The sequence below is a fragment of the Castor canadensis genome, chromosome 8 (assembly GCF_047511655.1).
Source record: "Castor canadensis chromosome 8, mCasCan1.hap1v2, whole genome shotgun sequence".
NCBI lineage: Eukaryota > Metazoa > Chordata > Mammalia > Rodentia > Castoridae > Castor > Castor canadensis.
Window position 1 is genome coordinate 158575646 of NC_133393.1, and position 21084 is coordinate 158596729.

The 21084-nt window shown below is 45.8% G+C and overlaps 1 protein-coding gene across 10 annotated transcripts in view; it reads left to right on the forward strand.

Moving 5' to 3' along the window:
• The first annotated feature begins 56 nt into the window (after positions 1-56).
• Ppp6r2 (protein phosphatase 6 regulatory subunit 2) overlaps positions 57-21084 on the forward strand; it is a 92218-nt gene continuing 71190 nt past the window's right edge. For 4 of the 10 annotated variants that reach the window (XR_012451064.1, XM_074084759.1, XM_074084760.1 and 1 more), the window contains exon 1: positions 10727-10925. The gene's annotated coding sequence lies outside the window, so the exon portion shown is untranslated. Of the gene's footprint in view, positions 227-10726; positions 10926-21084 lie in introns of those variants that run through there. The other 6 variants (XM_020181261.2, XM_020181279.2, XM_020181268.2 and 3 more) reach the window with 3 other exon arrangements.

A 21084-nucleotide genomic window follows, 5' to 3' on the forward strand; every position in this document is an offset into this window, starting at 1 on the left:
GTGAGAAGGGCCGGCGCGGGCCAGAGCGGCGGGCGCCCGCGGGCGGGACTTCCGGGAAGTTGCGGATCCGGTGGCCGCGGTAGGCGACCAGAGGCCAGCTGCCCCTGGGTCGTCGTGCCTCTCGGTTAGGTTCGTCGGAACGCCAGACTCTGCGCACGCAGCAGCGAGTAGATGACGTCCCCCACCACCGAACTTCATCTTTATTCAGCGCCATCCCAGCCGCGTGGTGAGCCGGCTGAGTTGGCGTGTCCTTCAGCGACTTTCGCCCCGGGGCTGGCATGCGCACCGCTGGCGACACGGCCGGGGCTTCGGCCCCAGAATGTGGTCTCCAGGGTCTGGGCCCCAGCACCGCGGCCGGGCACAGGATGGCGAGTGTAGAGCCCAGAGGCAATAGTAACAGGTGTACTGTTTTAGTACACCTAAAACCCCCTCCCTCCCTCCCTCCCTTCCTAAGGTTGCAGCAACATCACCCACGTCTTCAGTGGTGTTTTCACTCATTCGTGGACTGGCGGGAGGGCCAGGTTGCTTTCCAGCTCTGGCAATACCTAGGGAAGACATGGTGAAACCAGAGTTTTGGACACAAGGTCCCAGATCCTGAGATTCTATATTCTAGGACCTGCCACCCGCCCCTCATGGCCAAGGAAAGAGGCGTGGTGAATGCCGTAGGGAGAGGCAGAGTAAGCATTCAGCTCCTCTCCAGCCATCTTCAGGGGACAGGGTTGAGTTACAGGTTTAAATGGACAAAAGAACTGGGGGTGGGGACAGGGGTGTGCATAGTGGAACAGTTAAGTCACAGGTGTGGTCTGGTTGTTAATTGTCTCAGACTTTGTTCTGGGAGAAGTTCTGGAGTTACCTGGAGCCAGTCAGGTGGTCCATCCAAAGGAAGGTCTGTTGGGTATAGTTTCTGTCCCTTGCCATGAAGATGTTGTCTGTCTTTCCTGGATGCAGAGAATGGCTAAAAGCAAAGAAAGATAGAAAATGGAGGCAGGGATGCCAAGCTTCTCCTGTTTTTAGTTAAGTCTTGGGCCCAAGAAAGGAGTCAGTGCTTTTCAGCAAAACCAGTTTAAACTCCTCTTACAATGGGAGTGGACTTTCAGAATGGTAATGTCAGGAAGATCCTGTTTTGCCAAGGAAGTCAGACCTCATTGCCCTCTGCACAATTTTTCAACCACTTCCCATGTCAGAGCCTCTCAATAAGAAAGAAAAAAAAAAAAAGAAAAGAAAAGCAGTGGGAAAGACAGATTAGCAACCCCCCTCCCCCAATTGCTTTGACCTAGAAGTGATGTGCTTATAGTATATCAGCCAAAATTCGTTAAGTGGTGCCAGCTAGGGAAATGCACATGGCTATTTGATAAAGCTACAAAATCATTCTTTAGAGTTACCCTATTTTGTTGAATTCGATATGGCCTGGGGCCGTACACCTCCTACCCCCCCTTTTCTTTTTTCTCCTCATGATAACAGGGTTTTGAGCTCAGGGCCTTGAGCTATGCCCTCCAGCTTTATTTTGCTTTAATTATTTTTCAGATAAAGTCTTGTGTTTTTGCCAGGGAGTGAGTGGGTTAGCTTCCTCAAACCAGTATCTTCCTGCTTCTGCCACTGTGTAACTAGAATGACAGGCTTGTGTCACCACGCCTGGTTTGTTTTACTGAGATGGGGTTTTCCTAACTTTTCCTGGGAGATGGAGATCGGATTACCTGTGGTTTCTGAGTATTTGGGATCAGGGCATGTGCCATCTCACCTAGCCATCTCGCCCAGCTGCATTACCCCCTGTCCTGTTGTTTAAATTCAGAGCTTCACTCTTAGCGCTGGAGCCACTCCACCAGCCATTTTTTGTAAGGAGTTTTTTTAAGATAGGGTCTCCTGAACTATTTCCCTGGGGCTGGCTTCAAACGGCAGTCCTCCTGACTGAGTAGTTAGGATTACAGGCACAAACCCCCAGTGCCTGGCTCTGGTTTTTTTTTTTTTTTTTTTTTTGCGAAAGAGTCTCCACTCACTTTGCTCAGGCTGGCTTCCACCTGGGATGCTCTTGCTTCCATTTCCTGAGTAGCTGAGATTACAGGCCTGTACTATTACTCTGGGCTTCAAGAGGCCCTTATTTAATTTTTTTTTTGGTGGGACTGGGATTTGAACTCAGGGCTTTACACTTGCAAAGCAGACCCTCTACCACTTAAGCCATGCCTCCAGTTCTATTATTCTATAAACAACTAAGAAAACTACTACCAGTTGTATGATCATTGTTACTTAACTAGGCTCATTTTGTCCACCAGCAGTATTATAGTAGCTGAAAGGACAAAATTTGCAAATGAGTTTGACAAGGTGGCCAAGTGTGGAGATGGGAAAACAGGTCTCAGATCTGTCTCCCCAGTTGAGTTTGCTGACTTTTATGGGCCAAGACACGGAAAGAATTGAGGTTAGGAAATAGTTGAGCTGAGCATTCAGTAATAGACTTCATTAACTGTTACCATTATAACCCACAAGTGAGAGGTGCTATCTGTACCTCTAAAATTGATTTTTGAAGTCAAACAAGTACCTAACAGCAGGTGAAGCAGATTGTCTAGAGGGATTATTCAGAAGTGAACATGCTGGGGCTATAGCTCGGTTGTAGAACACTTGCCTAGCATGAATGAAGCCTTGGATTAGATCCCTAGCACTGCAAGAAAAGAAAGGGGGGAAAAAAAAAGCGGGTTTAAATCCATAATTTATTCATATTTGCCCTTGGCTTCATCATGAGTTATCACGTTTTCAAACATTCTATTATGTTCAAACATACTGAAAAGACAAACTGTCCAATAACCAAAGTACCCAACAAAGTTTTGTATTTTGGGTGTGTTGAGACCCAGGACCAACAAAGTATTAATTATAGACTCTACGTTTATAATTAATGCTTTGTTACATGTATTTAATTTCAGGTGCTCTACCACTCAAGCCACATCTCCAGCCCATTTTGCTCTAGTTTTTTGGAGATGGGGATCTTAAAACTATTTGCTGGGCTGGCCTCAAACCTCGATCCTCCTGCTTTCAGCCTGTCAAGTAGCTAGGATTATAGATGAGCCACCAATGCCCAGCTTCTGCCTTTTACTCACCATGGTCTCAGATCCATTTGTGGTGCATTTCATTAGTTCATTTCTTTTTTTTCAGGGAGTGGGTGGTACTGGGGCTTGAACTCAGGGCTTTGCACTAGTTCATCCCCTTTACTTCTGGGTAGTCTTTTGCTTTGTTTATTCATTCTCCTGTGGACCGATATCTGGGCTCTTTACAGGTTTTGGTGACGATAAAACTACTATGAAGTTCCCTGTAAAAAGTCCTTCTGTGAAGGACATTTTCATTTCTCCTGGGAATATCTAGGGACTGAGTTCATGTGGCATAGCCTAGGTATATGTTTAGCTTTTCTCAAAGCAGCCATATTTTTTAAAAAGCTCCTTTCCTACCAAGGATGCATGAGTTGTTTGTCCCACATACTTGTCAGCATTTGGTGTTTCCAACTTTTGTGATTTTAGCCAATGCAGTGGGTGGGTAGTGATATCTTATTGTGGTCTTAATATTGAATTTACCTGGTAACTGTTGAGTGTTTTTTTTTCCTGTGCTTGTTGTAGGCCATCAATTGTAGGATATATTCTGATTTCAGGATTAAGTTGTGAAACAAAATGAAATACAATAACTCCTTTGTGCCTATTTTCAATCTCTGCTCATACTCCTAGCCCAGACATGTATTGCTTTGCCTTGTATCTATAGTTTTGCCTTTTCTCAAAATTGCATATGAATGTAATGTCCAGTGTGTAGTGGTAGGCCAAGTAATAAACCCCCAAAGATGTTTATATCCTAATCCCTGCACCATATGAATTTGTTATCTTACATGGGATAAAAGAGACTTTGCACATGTGAGTTATTTAATGGTTTTGAGATGGGGACTTCATCCTGGGTTATTTAGGCGGCTCCAAAGAAAGTCCTTTTAAAAGGGAGGCAGGAGGATTAGAGTCAGAGAAGGCAATGTAATGATGGAATTGGACAGAAAGAGATTGCTGGCTTTGAAAATAAAGGCCAGGCTCTGGTGGCTCATGCCTGTAATCCTAGCTACTCAGAAAGCAGAGATCAGGAGGATCATGGTTCGAAGCCAGCCCAGGGAAATACTTAGAAAGAATTTATGTCAGAAATACCATCACAGAAAGGGCTGGCGGAGAGGCTCAATGTGAAGGCCCTGAGTTCTAGCTCCAGTACTACAAAAAAAAAAAAATATATATATATATATATAAATATATAAGTAAAAATGAAGAAGGGACTAGGAACAACTGAAAAAGGCAAAAAATCAGGTTCTCCCCAGAGCTTCCAGAGGGAAGCTGTAGCCTTGATGTTAGTCCCATTGGACTTTAATTTTTGACTTCTAGAAATATGTTTATATTACGCAACTAAGTTTGTGGTGATTTGTTACAGCAGCCTCAGGAAACTAACATGCAATTTATCATACAATGTATTTTTCTGCCTGGTTTCTTGCACTTAACATGTATCATTGTATAGATACTTGACATTTTCTTTATCCATGTACCAAATGATGGACATTTGGATTGTGTCTAGCTTTCGACTATTAATAATTCTGAGCCAGGCACGAGTGGCTCATATTTGTAATCCTGGCTACTCAGGAGGCAGAGATCAGAAGGATTGCCATTCAAAGCCAGCCTGAGCAAAAATAGTTTTCAAGACCCTATCTCAAAAAAAAAAAAAAAAAAAAAATCCCCAAAAAGGGCTGGTGGAGTACCCAAGGTGTAGGCCCTGACTTCAAAACCCTAGTACCACAAAATCAATAAATAAAAGAGTAAGTCTGCTAGATATATGTATGTATTAGCCTTTGTGTGAACATGTTTTACTTCCTCTTGAGTAGATACCTAGGAGTGAAAGTGTTGTGTGGTAAATATATATATATATATTTTTTTTTTTCTTTGTTTTATTTTGTTTTTTATTTCTTTGGTTTTTTTACCTTTATTCTTGTGCTGGATGTAAAAGGTAAATTGTTCCATTTACATAGGTTGTTACACTGCATCAAATATATCACACATGAACTTACCCCCTCTACTGTCCTCCTTTATCCCTCCTCCCCCGATTCCTGGTACGGTTTCAACAGGTATCATTTTTGTGTAAGTATGTATTTAACATGTTAAAAAATTGTCAGACCCTGTCTCAAATCAAAACAAAAAATATATTTGGGGATCAAGTCCTTTATTTAATACATAATTTATAAATATTTATTCCATTGTGTAGCTTTGTCTTTTATTTTTCTTTTCTTTTTTTTTTTAATTTTTATTTTATTCATATGTGCATACAATGTTTGGGTCATTTCTCTCCCCCTTCCCCCACCCTTACCCCCTCCCTCTCCCCCCCCACCCCCTTGCTACCCCACGGAAACTATTTTGCCCTTACCTCTAATTTTGTTGAAGAGAGAATATAAGCAATAATAGGAAGGAACAAGGGTTTTTGCTGGTTGAGATAAGGATAGCTATACAGGGAGTTGGCTCACATTAATTTCCTGTGCGCGTGTGTTACCTTCTAGGTTAATTCTTTTTTTTTTTTTTCTTTTTTCTTTTATTATTCATATGTGCATACAAGGATTGGTTCATTTCTCCCCACTGCCCCCACCCCCTCCCTTACCACCCGCTCCGCCCCCTCCCTCTCCCCCCCCCAATACCCAGCAGAAACTATTTTGCCCTTATCTCTAATTTTGTTGTAGAGAGAGTATAAGCAATAATAGGAAGGAACAAGGGGTTTTGCTGGTTGAGATAAGGATAGCTATACAGGGCATTGACTCACATTGATTTCCTGTGCGTGTGTGTTACCTTCTAGGTTAATTCTTTTTGATCTAACCTTTTCTCTAGTTCCTGGTCCCCTTCTCCTATTGGCCTCAGTTGCTTTAAAGTATCTGCTTTAGTTTCTCTGTGTTGAGGGCAACAAATGCTATCTAGTTTTTTAGGTGTCTTACCTGTCCTCACCCCTCCCTTGTGTGCTCTTGCTTTTATCTTGTGATCAAAGTCCAATCCCCTGTTGTGTTTGCCCTTGATCTAATGTCCACATATGAGGGAGAACATACGATTTTTGGTCTTTTGGGCCAGGCTCACCTCACTCAGAATGATGTTCTCCAATTCCATCCATTTACCAGCGAATGCTAACATTTCGTTCTTCTTCATGGCTGCATAAAATTCCATTCCAAGAAAATACCACATTTTCTTGATCCATTCGTCAGTGGTGGGGCATCTTCGCTGTTTCCATACCTTGGCTATTGTGAATAGTGCCGCAATAGTCTTTTATTTTTCTTAGTGGTGTCTTTTATTTGTTGTGCTTTTGAGCTAGAGTCTAACCATGTTGCTAAGCTAGCCCTGAACTCCTGGGCTCAAGAGACCCTTCTTCCTCAACCTACCCCAGTTCTGGGATTATAGGCATGTGCCATCATGCCCAGCTATTAATGGCATCTTTTTTTTTTTTCAAACTGGGGTTTGAACACAAGGCCTTCACCTTGAGCCACCCCACCAGCCCTTTGTGTGATGAGTTTTTTTTGAGATAGGGTTTCTCGAACTATTTGCCTGGAGTTGGCTTTGAACCACAATCCTCCTGATCTCTACCTCTTGAGTAGCTAGGATTACAGGCATGAGCCACTGGCACCCAACTAATGGCATCTTTTGAAGAGCAAAAAAAAAAATTAATTTTGCTATGCACAATAGCACAAGCCTGAAGTCCCAGCTACTCAGGAGGCAGAGGCAGGAAGATTGCTTGAATCATGGAATTCAAGAGCAGGCAACATAGTGAGAGCCTGTCTCAGCAATGACAAAATTTAATTTTGATGAAATCTAATTTATCAACTTTTTTCATGGATTACGCTTTTGGTGTCATAGCTAAGAAGTGTTTTCTTAACCTAAGGTCCTAATAATTCCTGTTATGTTTCTTCTATTTCTGCAATGCTGGGGATGGACGCCAGGACCTTTTGCATGCCAGGCAAGCATTTGCCACCAAGCCACAACCCCAGCTCCCTTGTGGGTTTTGGGTTTTTTTTTTTTTTTTTTTTTGCCTTACGGCACTAGCTGAAACCTTGTGCAATACAGAATCAAAATGGAGAAAGCAGACATCATTGCCTCATTTACAATCTTAGCAGAAAAGCCAGAAATCTTTCATTAAATATGTTAGACTATATATTTCCATAGATAGCTTCTTTGAAATTGAGAAAGTTTCCATCTATTCCTAGTTTGTTGAGGGTATTTATCATAAATAGGCATCAGATTTTGTCAAATACCTTGAGTTTCAGGTGCTTCAACCTGTATTCCTTGACATAATCCTCACTATACTTGGCAGATTGCCTTCTTAAAAAAAATTTTTACTTATTTATTTTTGCAGTACTGGGGTTTGAACGCAGGGCCTACACCTTGAGCCAGTCCACCAGACCTTTTTTGTGAAGGGTTTTTTCAAGACAGAGAACTATTTGCCCCACTGGCTTTGAACCTCAGTCCTTCCAATCTCTGCCTCTTGAGTAGCCAGGATTACAGGCGTGAGCCACTGGTGCCCCTCGAATGTCCTCATTATTTGTTGTTGGATTTTGCTCTGCAGCTCTTCATTTCCACAGGTTTGAGTGAACATGTAGCTTACTTCCTTTTTAGCTTGAATTCCTGATAGGGTGGTTCTGCTACAATGCATTTTTATTAGCATGTTTTAATTATACAAATTAAAGGGTTTAACTGACATTTCCATTCATCCATATGTCCATGTATTTTTTTTTTCTTTTTGGCAGTACTGGGGTTTGAACTCAGGGCCTCATACTTGCCAGGCAAGTGCTGTACCACTTGAGCCACTCCACAAGCCCAAATTCATGTATTTTGCTTTGATCTCATCTGCCCTCCCTTTCACCCTCTCTTCCCCCTTTTCTCCTCTCCCTGGCCCCTGGCCCCTGGCCCCAGTCTCTTAATAGTCTCTCTTCTACTTTCAGGTCTTTTTGTTGTCATTTGTCTTTGCATATGAGATAATAAAAAATGTGGTACTTGTCTTTCTGCACTTGAGTTATTTTGCTCAGCACGATTTCTTTCAGTTCCATCCATTTTCCTGCAAGTAACAGGCTGAATGACAATCCATTGTGTATTGTGTATTTATACCACATTTTCTTCATCCACTAATCTGTTGATTGATGCAGATTCTGCATCTTGGCTGTTGTGAACAGTACTGCATGAACATGAATGTGCAGGAGTCTCTTGTATGCTAGTTCCATTTACTTCAGATATGTACCCAGGAGTGGTAAAGACAGATCTGCAATGCATTTTCTCTGGTGTGCCAGGAATGTCTATCTTGCTATCATTTTTTCTCTGTACATTTCATGTTTTCCCTTAAAAAAAAAAAATCTTGGTTTTTTTTTTTTTTTTTTTTTTGTGGTACTGGGGTTTAAACTCGGTCTACACCTTGAGCCAGTCCTTTTTTGTGATGGGTATTTTCAAGATAGAGTCTCTTATATTTGCCCAGATTGGCCTCGAACCGTGATCCTCCACATCTCTGCCTCCTGAGTAGCTAGGATTACAGGCATGAGCCACAGTGCCCTTCTAGGCTTGACATAGGTCAGGGCTGCCGTCACTGAGAAGGAGGCAATGACTAATGATCTAGGAGACAAGACAGCAAGCATAGGAACTAAGGTAGGAGCCTGGAAGGATGCAAGGGCAGTGTGAGCTGGAGCCAAATGAAATGAGTTAAGGGACAGCAGGTCACACACTACCTTCTGGACAAAGGTCCTTGCTTCATCCTGTTTGAGCCCGAGCTCCTAGGAGACGAGGTCCGTTTTGACCTATTTTAACTGGATTCCTCTGGGTGCTATGCTGAGTGGCCTACAACAAATACACCAGGATAACAGTAGGGAGTCCATTTGTAGGCTGTTGTGAGACAAGTGAGAAAAAGAGCAGGCTACATATTGAAGTGGAGGGTACAGGTTTTTCCTTTCTCTTTCTCTCTCTGTCTCCTCTCTTCCCTCTCTCTCCTCTCTTTTCTTCTCTTTTTTGGTAATATTGGGAGATGGAACCCAGGGCCCTGCATGCTAGGCAAACAAAAAACCACTGAGCAACATCCCCGGCCTGAGAGGTATAGGTTTGCTGATGTTTCACTGTGGGTGAGAGAAGAGCCACTTTCTCTGGCAACCTAGGGACTCTGCTTGAGCACAGGTGCAGTGCAAGGTCAGGCAGAGGACTGCACATGCTCCAGGCTGCCGCAAGGCAGGTGGACATCGGCATTTGGTGCCTCCACCCAAATCCCCACTCTCGCAGCACCTCCAGATTCAGTAGCGGTGAGCCTGCCCAGCTTCCGCCGCCCCTTGGTGAGCACCCAATCCCACCTTCCGGAAGTTCCTAAATGGAACTTGCTAGAAACCGGCCCTTTCAGATGGAGTGGGGTTGCTCGGCGGAAGCCTCTCCAAAGACAGTTTGCTAGAAAGCCCGGCAGGCTGTTGCCGGGGAAAGTGGCTGGGCGCCGGGTGTGACCGACCACCAGAGGACACCGCGCACGGGAGGTCCAGGTGTCCCAACCCACAGCGAGCCCTGGGACAGAAACCCTTTCCACCGTGCGGCCTCTCTCCGGCGCCCTCTGCTGACAAGGTACGGTAGTGCCAGCTCAAAGCAAAAATGTTGGAAAGGCCCAGATGGAGCTTTCTCCCTCCCTCCGCCCTCGCCTCTCTCTACCCCTTCCCATTTTTCAGACAACCTTTTGCCATGTAGCCCAGGTTGGTCTCGAACTCTCGATGCTTCTGCCTCCGCCTCCCGAGTGCTTGGGACTACAGGCGTGCTCCAGCATGCCAGGCTGCATTTGCACCGATACCACTGGTGAGCTTGCAGGTGAGAAGCAGTAAATCTTAAGTGGCCTAAGTGTTGAGATGTTCCTTCCATGTTCCATTTCTTTTTCCGGAATCTTCCCACGCTTCACGCTGCTACTGGAAATAATCCTCATTTTAGAGATTAAATTGGCCTGGCGCCGGTGGCTCACGCCTATAAAACCCTTCACAAAAATGGGCCTGGTGGGGCTGGGATGTAGCTCGGTGGTACAGCGCTTGCCTAGCATGCGTGAGGCCCTGGGTTCGATCCCAGCACCAAAAAAGAAAAGACAAAAAAAAAAAAAAAAAGGGCCTGGTGGAGTGGCTCAAGGTGAAGGGTTTGAGTTCATGCCCCAGTACCAAAAAAAAAAAAAAAAATTGAATTGATTCCAACAGATTCCCCCCCACCCCCAGGGCCTTCACACTGAGCCGTTCCACCAGTCCCATCCCCCCCCTTTTTTTTTTTGTGATAGGTTTTTTTCGAGATGAGGGTCTCGTGAACTGTTTGCTAGGGTTAGCTTTGAACCGGGATCCTACTGATCTCTGCCTCCTGAAGAGCTGGGATTACAGGTGTGAGCCACCGATGCGCGCCCCAACAGATACTATTTGATGTGTAAAACACTGCAAAAAACTGTGGGGCACCTGGAAAAAACGACATCTGGTGGCTGCCAGCCCAGATCGGAAACAGAACACCGAGGGCACGCACCTGGTGTGGCCGCTGCGTGCTGCTTTTTAGGGTGTCCATGCACGCGCCCAGCGTTTCTAGCTGGAGACCCAGGAGGGAGAGACTCCAGGCTGCTCATGGGCGGCCCCGTTCTTCCGTCTGCCCCGCCCCCGCCCCCGGGCTCCGCCCCCGGCCGCGCGCGCGCGCAGCCCCACGCGGAGGCCCCGCCCCCCGAGCGCGCGCGCTCCCGCGTAGCCGCCGCCATTTTGGGGCGATCTGAGGCTTCCGCGGTCCCGTGCTGTCGGCCCGCCCCGCTCGTGTCCGAAGGCGCCGCGCCCCGGGCCGGGCCCATGTGCGTGCGGCCCGCCTCAGGCCGCCCGGGCTTCGCCTCTGCCAGCGCCCTGGCCTCCGTCCGGGCCTCCAAAGAGCCACCGCGACCCCCGGCCCTCCAGGCAGGTGAGTGCAGCCGTCGCTGGTCGCTTCCTGTGGCCCTACGCGGGAAAGGACCCCAGTTGTCAGTCAGCGTCCCGCGGACAGTCAGTGCCCTCCCGACAGTCAGTGACCAGTGGGCCGTCAGTCACCATCCTCCTGTCAGTCAGAGTCCTGTCAGTCAGCGTCCTCCTGTCAGAGTCCTTCTGTCAGTCAGAGTCCTTCTGTCAGTCAGTCTTGTCAGTCAGCGTCCTCCTGTCAGTCAGCATCCTCCTGTCAGTCAACACCCTCCTGTCAGTCAGAATCCTTCTGTCAGTCAGCGTCCTCCTGTCAGCCTCCCTTCAGTCAGCATCCAACTGTCAGTCAGCGTCCTCCTGTCAGTCAGCGTCCTCCTGTCAGAGTCCTTCTGTCAGTCAGAGTCCTTCTGTCAGTCAGCACCCTCCTGTCAGTCAGCATCCTTCTGTCAGTCAGTCTTGTCAGTCAGCGCCCTCCTGTCAGTCAGCGTCCTCCTGTCAGAATCCTTCTGTCAGTCAGCATCCTCCTGTCAGCCTCCAGTCAGTCAGCATCCAACTGTCAGTCAGTGCCTTCCTGTCAGTCAGCGTCCTCCTGTCAGAGTCCTTCTGTCAGTCAGAGTCTTGTCAGTCAGTGTCCTCCTGTCAGTCAGCACCCTCCTGTCAGTCAGCATCCTCCTGTCAGTCAGAATCCTTCTGTCAGTCAGCGTCGTCCTGTCAGTCAGAGTCCTCCTGTCAGTCAGCGTCCTCCTGTCAGTCAGCGTCCTCCTGTCAGTCAGCATCCTCCTGTCAGCCTCCAGTCAGTCAGCATCCAACTGTCAGTCAGTGCCCTCCTGTCAGTCAGCGTCCTCCTGTCAGAGTCCTTCTGTCAGAGTCCTTCTGTCAGTCAGAGTCTTGTCAGTCAGTGTCCTCCTGTCAGTCAGCACCCTCCTGTCAGTCAGAGTCCTTCTGTCAGTCAGTGTCCTCCTGTCAGCGCCCTCCCGTCAGTCAGCATCCAGCTGTCAGTCAGTGCCCTCCTGTCAGTCAGAGTCCTTCTGTCAGTCATTGTCCTCCTGTCAGCATCCTCCTGTCAGTCAACACCCTCCTGTCAGTCAGAGTCCTTCTGTCAGTCAGTGTCCTCCTGTCAGCACCCTCCCGTCAGTCAGCATCCAACTGTCAGTCAGAGTCCTGTCAGTCAGCGTCCTCCTGTCAGTCAACACCCTCCTGTCAGTCAGAGTCCTTCTGTCAGTCAGTGTCCTCCTGTCAGTGCCCTCCCGTCAGTCAGCATCCAACTGTCAGTGCCTTCCTGTCAGTCAGAGTCCTTCTGTCAGTCAGCATCCTCCTGTCAGTCAACACCCTCCTGTCAGTCAGAGTCCTTCTGTCAGTCAGCGTCCTCCTGTCAGCGCCCTCCCATCAGTCAGCATCCAACTGTCAGTGCCCTCCTGTCAGTCAGCGTCGTCCTGTCAGTGTCCTCCTGTCAGCGCCCTCCCATCAGTCAGCATCCAACTGTCAGTCAGTGCCCTCCTGTTAGTCAGCGTCCTCCTGTTAGTCAACACCCTCCTGTCAGCATCCTCCTGTCAGCCTCCCGTCAGTCAGTACCCGGTGGATCGTCAGCGTCCTGTCAGCACTCTCCCGTCAGTCAGCATCCAACTGTCAGTCAGAGTCCTTCTGTCAGTCAGCGTCCTCCTGTCAGTCAACACCCTCCTGTCAGTCAGAGTCCTTCTGTCAGTCAGTGTCCTCCTGTCAGCGCCCTCCCATCAGTCAGCATCCAACTGTCAGTCAGTGCCCTCCTGTCAGTCAGCGTCCTCCTGTTAGTCAACACCCTCCTGTCAGTCAGCATCCTCCTGTCAGCCTCCCGTCAGTCAGTACCCAGTGGATCGTCAGCGTCCTGTCAGCACTCTCCCGTCAGTCAGCATCTAACTGTCAGTCAGCGTCCTCCTGTCAGTCAGAGTCCTTCTGTCAGTCAGTGTCCTCCTGTCAGTGCCCTCCCATCAGTCAGTACCCGGTGGATCGTCAGCGTCCTGTCAGCACTCTCCCGTCAGTCAGCATCCAACTGTCAGTCAACACCCTCCTGTCAGCATCCTCCTGTAAGCCTCCTGTCAGTGCCCTCCTGTCAGTCAGCATCCAACTGTCAGTCAGCATCGTCCTGTCAGTCAGAGTCCTTCTGTTAGTCAGTGTCCTCCTGTCAGCGCCCTCCCATCAGTCAGCATCCAACTGTCAATCAGCGCCCTCCTGTCAGTCAGAGTCCTTCTGTTAGTCAGTGTCCTCCTGTCAGCGCCCTCCCATCAGTCAGTACCCAGTGGACCGTCAGCGTCCTGTCAGCACTCTCCTGTCAGTCAACACCCTCCTGTCATTCAGCATCCTCCTGTCAGCCTCCTGTCAATCAGTGCCCTTCTGTCAGTCAGCATCCTCCTGTTAGCCTCCTGTCAGTGCCCTCCTGTCAATCAGCATCTTCTTGTCAGTCAGAACCCTCCTATCAGTCAGCATCCTCCCATCAGTCAGAACCCTCCTGTCAGAGGCCTCCCATCAGTCAGCACCCTCCTGTCAGTCAGTGCCCAGTGGACAGTCATGCCCTCCCATCACTCAGCACCTTCCTGTCAGTCAGTGCCCTGTCAGTTAGCATCCTTCTGTCAGTCAGCGCCCTCCTATCAGTCAGCACCTTCCTGTCAGTCAGCATCCTCCCTCCCACAGACAATTAACGCCTTGAGAACATTTAGCTCCCCAACAGTCACTGCCTTCTAGTCATTCATCACCCCACAGTCAGTGCCTTCCCATCAGTCATCACCCTGTGGACATTCAGTGCCCTCCCATCAGTCATCGCTCTCTGGTCAGTCAGTGCTCTGTCAGCATTATGTTGGCATCTCATCAGCAACCCCATCAATCAGCACCTTGTCAGTCATTGCTCTCCTCATCAGTCAGTGCCCATCAGCCAATGCCCCCTCAATCAGCCAAAAGCTCCCCATTCAATGTTTAAGCACCTCAGCTAGCGCCGCCCCCTCCATCAGCCAGTATCCCCTGTCAGAGACCCTCTTACCCCACTGGGTAAGGTCCCCAGAGTTGATGCCCCTTTCCCCTGTAATGGCCTTTACTCCCACCAGTACTCTCCCTGTCAGTCCCAGCTGTCAGGGGCTATCAGCAACTCACCCCACTAGTCAGTGACAACATATGCCTGTCAGTAATCTCTGTTGATGTCCCATCTCTTGAGTGCCCACCCCAGCCTATCAGTGGCCGCCTTGTCAGCACACCCCACGCCCAAAGTGTCTCCTCTCTGCCTATCAAGGTCTCTCTTCACTGTCAGTGTCTGTGAAAGCAGCATCCCTTCTTGTCAAAGTGGGCAGAGCCCTTGATGTCAGTGCCTGTCCCCTGTCAGGATCCCCTCTGTTAGTGTTCCTTCTCTCATACTTCATTTGTTATAAACCCTTTTCATTAGTGTTCTGCCCTATTTCCAGTGCTCTCCCCACTGTTCCACTCCTGCCTGTCAGTGTGAGACATTCCTCTCTCAGTGTCCACTGTCATCACTCCTCTTGTCCAACCACTGACTCCTCTTTCTGTTTCTGCACTCTGTTTCCATCACCACTCCTCTTTCCTGTCATGGTCTGCATTCAGGCTCCAGATGTGACTTTCAGGCTCCATTCTGTCACCTTCCCTGGCCTATCTACTTACTCCTAAGAGCCCCGTTCCTCCTTATATCCCCATCTTCTCTTCCTTCACACCTGTTACCTTCCCCTATATACCTTACTGGGTTCCCTTTATGGTATTATCCCCACTACACACACTTTGTGTCTTTGCAGCCTACCACTCACTTGTTACAGACTGCTTCCAGTTTGCTACCGATCCTTTGTGTTGTCTGCGCCAGCTCCCCCCAACCTCAGTCTGTCACTTCTGCTTAGTCCCTGCCTCTCATTGTACTCCCTCATTTTGTCACTATCCCCACCCATCTTGTCTCTAAGTCCTTCTCCAACCTAATCCCCCATCACCCTCCACTACAGTCTCTCAGTCCCCCTACCTCATTCCTGATACCCAGCTGTTCACCTCTTGATGACTATTCCTTTCTGGTTCCTTTCCCCTTTTGACTTCTGTAACTCATGTCGGCTAAGCTCTGGAAGGCGAGAAGAAGCTAGCTATGTAAAAAGTGGGGTTATAAAGCCTTCCAGGCTAAGAAGACAGCAGATGCAAAGACCCTGAAGTGAGAAGGGACTGGATCTCCTCCAGGAACCAAGATAAGACTGATGTAACTAGGGTCAGGGGGAAACAGGAGCCTAGGTTGGAGAGCTGGTCTTCCAATCATGGTGTACCTTGCAGGCATTGGTGAGGAATTGGGCGTTGACTCTGAGTTGTGGGGGAAACCTAGGCTGGAGATTTGAGTTGAGGAGTGCCACGATCATCTGAATATTGACACATGATAAGAGGGAAATGTAGTTTTTGTGGGTTTTTTTTTTAATTATCGTTTTTACATTTACTCACATGTGTATACATTGTTTGGGTCTCCTCCTTGTTGTGATATCTTAATCTTAGTAATTGACTTGCGGAAATACTTTGTTTTTGTTTTGGTGGGACTAGGATTTGAACTCAAGGCAGGCGTGAGCAAAGCAGGCACTCTACTGATTGAGCCACACCTCCAGTTCAACTTGGGGAAATATTTTAGAGGCAGAGTTGTTGGGACTTCATAGATTAGAAGAAATGTGTGAGGGAATGAGAGAACTCAGAATGATGTCTAGTTTTTTGATGGAACAAGTGGGTGGATAGTGACACTGTTTATTGAGATGGTGAAATTGAATTAGGGTAGTGGTAGGCGTGGGGAAGTTTTTGCATATTAAAGACTGAAAGTGTGGAAGAAGTCTAAGAAGTGCAAGGGTCGTTAGGGAGAAGTTAATTTACTAAAGAATCTGGAGCTCAGAAGAGAAGTAAGACTGCAAGTGTACAATTTTGAGCAGGGGTACTGTTTAACACCTTGGAAATGACTGTTTACTTTAAACATCACACACACACACACACACACACACACGGAGACAGACACACAGCAGAATGTATTGAACATTTATTATGTGCCATTGCAATAAAAGCTTTATGGGAATTTTTTTCATTTAACCCTCACAGAAACTCCAGGATATAGTATGAAGTATAATTTCTCCGTTTCACAGATAAAGAGACTGAGGTGATAGAGCCAGACTAAAGTGATTTGAAACTCAGGCAGTTTGACTCTGCATTCCTCCCCTAGATTCCCCTCTTTCCCCCCGCCCCTGTATTTTGGTTAAAGGAAAGGCTGACTTTTAGAATATTTTATTTAAAATTTTGAATAATAATAGTTATGACTATGTAGTTAGGCACTTTGTGTGTGTGTGTGTGTGTGTGTGTACATACGTATGCTATGATAAAGCTTTATTTAGGGCTGGTGGAGTGGCACCTGCCTAGCAAGCGTGAGGCCCTGAGTTGAACCTCCAGTACTGCCAAAAAAAAAAAAAAAAAAAATAGGGTCTCGAGAACTATTTGCTTGGATTGGCTTAGAACTGCAATCCTCCTGATCTTTGCTTCCTGAGTAGCTAGGATTGTGGGTGTGAGCCACTGGCATTTGGCTGGAGATAGGTTCTTGTGAAGTTTGCCAAGGCTGGCCTCAAGCTGTGATCCTCCTGATTTCAGCCTCCCAAGTATCTAGGATTACAGGTGTGAGCCACTGATGCCTGGCTCATTTAATCTTTAAGGCAATTTTACAATATGGTTACTCTCTCCTCTTTCTCCTGTTTCTGCCTTTCACGTATTGGAATTGTAGGCATGACCTACTGTGCCTAACCATGTCTAACTCTTAACATTCATTTTAATATTCATATGATAACACTGAGACACAAACAAAATAAGGCATTTGAGGTCAAAGCAAATAAACCAGAGAGCCCAGGGCTCAACTCAGGTGGTCAGATGCCTTTCACTGTTGCCTCCTGTGTGTGGCTCATGCACATCGTAGTTTGAACTCTCAGTGTCTCTCAGCTACCTTTGTCCTTTTCCAGGAAAATTGATGTTGCTGTTTTCTTTGATATCCTTCTAAAGATAGTTTATTAACAGATAATCCTGTGCCTAAGAATGTGAGAAAGAGGTAATACCTTTTATAGAAATGAGTAGCATATTTCACATTTTTCAGTATCTTATTTTTTGAAGAAATTACATTTTAAATCATCTTGTATCCATAAACAACAAGCACCCTCCTTCTCCTTTTTCTCGTCCTCCTTCTCCCCTCATAACAACACTCTCCTGCTTCTCTTTTTTTTTTTTTTTTTTTTTGGTGTTCTTTTGTTTCCCCCCTCTTTTCCATGTGTAGCCCAGGCTGGCTTTGAACTCTTGATACTCTGCCTCAGCTGCTGATGTGTACTACCATGTCCAGCAACCTTCATTTTTTATTCAATCTTTTATTTTTATTTTGCTTAAAATATCTCATTTTAAAACATTGGAGAACATTTCATACCAATGAAATCTTTACTGTAAATCTGATAAATTATTATTTCTTCTTTTTTTTTTTTGTGGTACTAGCATTTGAACTCAGGGCCTATACCTTGAGCCACTCCACCAGTCCTTTTTTTTGTGATTGGGTGTTTTTGAGATAGGGTCTCACAAACTATTTGCCCCATTTAGCTTCAAACCACGATCCTCCTGTTATGTGCCCGTGTGAAATGTTGTGGGCCAGTGTCAAGGGTCCTTGCCTTCACAAGCCAGAGAACTGGCTCGTGAGGCAGCTGATTGACTTGTAAGCCAAGGCTGGTACACGAAGTAGGATTTATTAGAAGAGGAAGGAAAGGCTACATCTACAGCAGTGCAGCTGAGCCTGGAAACTGGTAGCCCACTGGTCAGATGAAGGCTGGGACTTTTTATGGATGTTTTAACTCTGGGTTAGGGTATTGGTTAGGTGGGTGGGTTTTTTCTGTTGGCCATGGATTTGCGTGCCTGGGCTCTCTTAGATGAGCTGGTCTGTTTGCCCCTTATGTGGGGGAGGCACACACCATGACCACGACAACCCTGAGAGCATTTTGTCTATCAGCCCCATGGCAGATTTATGAGACCCTGTATCTCCTCCTCAGGGTGCAGGAATGCAGATTCATAACTCCTTCTCAGGGTGCAGAGCTCATAGTGCTCCCCATGGGGGATGGGATACTCACTCATCTGTCCTTTAGGTTCCCAGACCCAACACTCCTGATCTCTGCCTCCTGAGTAGCTAGAATTACAGGCATGAGCCATGGGCGCCTAGCTAAATCTGATGAATTTTAACAAGTGTATAAATCAGCATGGATACTCCTTATGTTAAGATACAGAAAGTTTTCTTTCTGTCCTTTTTAAGTCATTAACAACTATCCCTTTAAATCTTCAGCAAGTGTTGTTCTGATTTCTGTTACTATAGATTAATTTTGTAGGTTCTTGGACCTACAAAGCCTATTATATTAGTAAATGGTATGAAAAGTATATGTTGGTGCATGCCTGTAATCCCAGGACTCCAGAGTCTGAAGCATGAGAATTTCGCGTTCAAGCCCAATCTGGGCTACATAGTGAGACCTTGTCTCAAAAAATATATATATTTGGCTGCCAGTGACTGAGCCACCAGCACCTGACCTGAAGCTTCTTGTACAGGTCTTTTTCTTTCTCTTTTTTTTTTTCATTCATAGTAACAGTAAAGTTTATTAGGAAAGGATTATACTTTCAGCAGACTGAAAATGGGTTGTCTATTTCCTATTCCCCACTCAGGAAATGGGAGCAAAGTCTCCTTATAGAGGTCTTTTTTTTGGTGTACATATATTATTTGTCTTTTTTTTTTTTTTTAATACATGGGATATGTAGCTCAGGCTGTCCATGAATTTAACAGTCTTTTTGCCTCAGCCTCCCAAATGCTGGAATTACAAGCATGTACTACTGTTTCCTCAGCTTAACAAGTTTCTTTTAGGTAAATATCTGGGACTGGAATTGCTAAATCATAATATATACATTATGCTTCAGTTTTTTAGAAACTACCAAATAATTTTTCAACCTGATACCATTTTATATTCCCATCAGTAATTCATCTATGTCAGTACTTGGTAATATCAGTCTTAATATTTAAATTTTTAATTTTTTTATGGTACTGTAAATCAAACCCAGGGCCTTATACATACTAAGAAAATGCTCTACCTCTGAACTATATCCTTAGCCCAGTTGTTAATTTTAGCCATGCAGATGGATGGCATTTTTCTCTTTTTTTTTTTTGACTTGGGGCTAGCCTCAGACTACAATCCTCCTATCTAAGGCCTCCCATGTAGCTAGGTTCACAGGTGTGAGGCACTGTGCCCATTGCTTCTCTCTCTCTCTCTCTTTCTTTACTCTTCTCCCCCTTCCCTCGCCCTGCCCCCCATCAAACCCAGGACCTTGAGTATACAAGACAAGTGTTCTACCACTGAGTACATATCTACATTCCCAGCCTTTCTTTCTTTGTTTTCTTTTTTTGGTGGCACTGGGCTTGAACTCAGGAACTTATACTTGCTAGGCAGGCACTCTACCACTTGACCACTTGAGCCACTACACCAGCCCTTTTTTTTTTTTTATTTTTGCAGGGAGACAGTTCAAATGCTAGCACGGGGTTTAATGTCAGAGAAGAAGCCCTGCAGAGGGACACCCCACCAAGAGAGTTAGAGCCCCCAGCTGCTTACAGACTGGGGGATTGGGGGTAGATAAAGGAGGTGGGTGAAGTCCCAGGAAGGTCACTGGGCGGGATAATCCTCAATGATCCTCTGAACGGTTTAAGGGTGGGTCATTCCTTCTAGGCCAGGTGGGAAGTTTGGTAAATGGCTAAAGGTAAATATTTATTTTTCTTTAGGGCCGGTTGGAGAGTTTCCAGTAAGCTACCCTCTAGGGGGAGGGTGTCCAGTTTTAACATGGCTACCTTTTGTTCACCCTAACCTTCCCACCAGCCTTTTTTTTTGTGTTGTGTATTTTCAAGATAGGTTCTTGTGTACTGTTTGCCAGGGCTGGCCTCGAACATTGATCCTCCTGACTGTCTCCTGAGTAGTTAAGATTACAGGCATGAGCCACTAGCACCTGACCTTTCTTTCTTGAAATGGGGTTTTCTTCTTTTGCCCACGCTGACTCAGAACTCCTGCATTCGAATTTTGCCTGCATCAGAGTATTGTGTGTATGTGTCTGCTTGCTTTATAGTTGTAACTTACTTAGGAATATGACCCATCTTTTTAATAATTTTTTTGAGATACAATGGACATATAATAAACTATACATGTTTAAAGTATAAAATTAGCTGGGTACCAGTGGCTCATGCCAGTAATCCTAGCTACTCAGGATGCAGAAATCAGAAGGATCACAGTTTGAAGTCAGCCCAAATAGTTTGTGAGATCCTATCTTGGAAAAAACCCATCACACAAAAAAAGTGGGCTTGTGGAGTGTTTCAAGGTGTAGGCCCTGAGTTGAAGCCCTAGTACTGCAAAAAAAAAAAAGAAAAAGAAAAAAAAGTATAAAATTATTTCTCACATATGTATATATTTGTGAAATTGTTACTACAAAAAAAAAGTGAGCATAACCATTATTTCCCAGATTTCTTTGTGCCCCTTTTGGATACTTCCCTCTTTGCCTTTGTTTTCCTTCCATCCCCAGGCAACTTCTGATCTCTTTTCTGTATGATCCCTCTTTTCTTTTTGGCAGTACTGGGGCTTGTACTTAGGGCCTTGTGTTTACTATTCAGGAGCTCTACTGCTGAGCCACTCCGCCAGCCCTGTGTGATCCCTCTTGCATTAAGTTTTATGTATGATGTGAAATGAAATCAGGATACATTTTTTCCTCAGGTGGATATACAATTCTAACATAATTTGTTGAAAAGACTCTTTTCTCTATTAAATCACACTGGAGCCTTCATTATACATTAATTGAACCATGTATATAGGTTTATTCTTAGGGTTTCTGTTATGTTCCATTGATCTATTTTTCTGTCCTATGGCATTACCACTCTGTCTTACTGTAATGCTAAGTCTTGAATCAGGTAATGTAAGACCTTCATTTTTACTCCTGTACAAAATTGTCTTGCTAGCTTCAGAATAAGCTGTTAAATTTGTACAATAATTTCTTTGGGGAGTTTGGTTGGGGTTACATATCAATTTTAGAATTGAATTATTAACATTGAATCTTCTGATCAGTGCATATAATCTCATCTCTCATTTATTCAGACTTTCTTTAATTTTTTTCAG